Raw genomic sequence first — 2,322 nt, 5'->3', positions numbered from 1 at the left:
AATGTCTAGAAAAAACTCTGTCCATTGGCACAACTCAGCAAGAAAACGAGAAGACCGAGAAGATATATTTTATTTATCTTAATGCCACCTTATTTACAGCACTAAACCCTTCTATTATGTCCCTTAGCCTTTTGAGCTTATCCTCTGGTAAGCGGAAGACCATGCCTCTGGTATCGATCTCAGTGCCTAAAAACTGTATTATAGTAGCCAATCAGAATACAAAAGGATGCATAGGAAGCGTGACTTTATTTCAATATTTTAAAACAATCCAATAAAATGAAGAAAAGTCACTCATACAAGATCCACAGAAGTTGTATAATACATACATAAATCAAAACACTATAAGGCCTGTTTCACACGTCAGTGATTCTGGTACGTTTGTGCTTTTTTTTAAACATAACAGAATCACTGAGATACGCAGATCCATTATAATGAATGGGTCTGCTCACACATCAGTGATTTTTCACTGCACGTGTCTCCGTGCGGCGTACCCGCGTGTCCGTGATTGCTGCACGGAGACATGTCCATTTTTTTCTGGCATCACTGATAGGATGTCCATAAGGTGGCAGCAGAGCATAACAGAAAAAGGTGCCTATTGTGCACTGAAAAGACCCAATGTGATGCACCAGACATATAGAGCCCTAATGGATTCACAAATATAAGATATATCATGAATGACTACTGCATAATGAACGCTAGCATGAAAAAAGAAAGGAATCCATAAAAATAAATAATAAATGGTGCACATATGTTAGAGCCCCACCGAAGGACAAAAAAAGTCTGATGGAAATAGAGAGCATATAGGAACAATAAGAATGTGCAACAGAGAGGAAGGTGAGAATGCAGGATCAATCACTGCCTGTCAGATATTAATAATCAGGGAAATAACTCTGGAGCAGACGCACAAATTAGGGTCTTACCTGGTAAGGTAACAAATAATTAATAGTAGTTGCACTCACCTATTAAGGTTGTGCCAGTCACAACCCCTAAATGCACGTTACAAATGGCGACAGCCGCAGCCCCTAGTAGAAGAGCAATAACGTATAGGAGGAAAATCGGGTGCGTGCCGCGCTGTCACCAAAGGAAACTGATGTTAATTATTTCATCTCTTTATTCTTTTTTCCGGTCAATGTGTTTCAGAGATCACTGTCTCCTTCATCAGGGCAAAAAAAGAACAGTATGCAATCAAAGGAGGAAGAACCTCTATATATACACATATGGAGCTACGTCAGAGGACTGACTGCTGTATTTCAAATACTGCCGGGATGGTCAACTGTTACAATACCGGCCATAAAAGTTCTCAAGTGATATATTGAGAAACATTTATAAAATCACTGGGGTATAGTGTTTCAAATTTCATCAGCTTTTTGAGACAAAAATCAGAAAAAGAAGAAGAAGAAGGACAAAATGAAAAAAAGAAAAAAAAGAAGAAAAAAAAAACAAAAAGGGAGCATTGAGCTCCAGACCCTGTATTGAGTCTTAGAAGTGTAGTGACAAGTGCATCTGTCCACAACCCTGTAAGGGTGAACGGGATGACGGACAAGAAAAATTATGTTCGTGGCAAAAAATGGTGGTGTTGCTATATAAAATTGCATTAAGAATAAAGAAAGGAAAAATTTCTTTATAAAAGTAGTGAAGAAAAAAGTGGAAAAAAGGGGAGTGTAAGCCATTTTACTAATAAATAGTGATGAGCGAGCATGCTTGTTACTACTCGGTACTCGCACGAGTATCACTGTACTCGGTCTACTCGACGGGGACCGAGTAATCTCGCGATACTCGTGCTGTACTCGTGGTCTTCATCCCTGCATGTTGGCGCTCTTTTGAGAGCCAGCCCTCATGCAGGGATTGGCTGGCAGACCACTGCAATGCCACAGCCCTGTTAGTTGTGGAATTGCAGTGATTGGCCGGCCTGCACAGCGTGACCGAGCCTTTATACCGGCGGGCGCGCTGTGCTCTGCTCACAGCTATCCAGACAGTCAGTGCAGGGAGAGGGTCGCTGCTTCAGGGAAAGGTTTGCGGCCCTTTATAGCTATTTCCGTAGCAGGGCTGCAAACAGTGTGACCAAAAGTCCTTCTCAGGACTATTCTAGTTGTATACAGGCAGGCAGGGTATAGCCAGGTCGGAGTACAGTAGCAGAGTCCTTCTCAGGACTATTGTTGCTGTATACAGGCAGGGTATAGCCAGGTTGGAATACAGGCTAGTGACCAAAAGAGTCCTTGTCAGGACTATTGTAGCAGTATACAGGCAGGCAGGCAGGCAGGCAGGCAGGGTATATAGCCATTCCTAGTGGTGACCGTATACCAGCCTTCATCATATCTGGGG

The sequence above is a fragment of the Anomaloglossus baeobatrachus genome, unplaced genomic scaffold (assembly GCF_048569485.1).
Source record: "Anomaloglossus baeobatrachus isolate aAnoBae1 unplaced genomic scaffold, aAnoBae1.hap1 Scaffold_2216, whole genome shotgun sequence".
Taxonomy (NCBI): Eukaryota; Metazoa; Chordata; class Amphibia; order Anura; family Aromobatidae; genus Anomaloglossus; species Anomaloglossus baeobatrachus.
The sequence above is the reverse complement of the archived record's forward strand: the minus strand, read 5'-3'. Positions refer to the sequence as shown.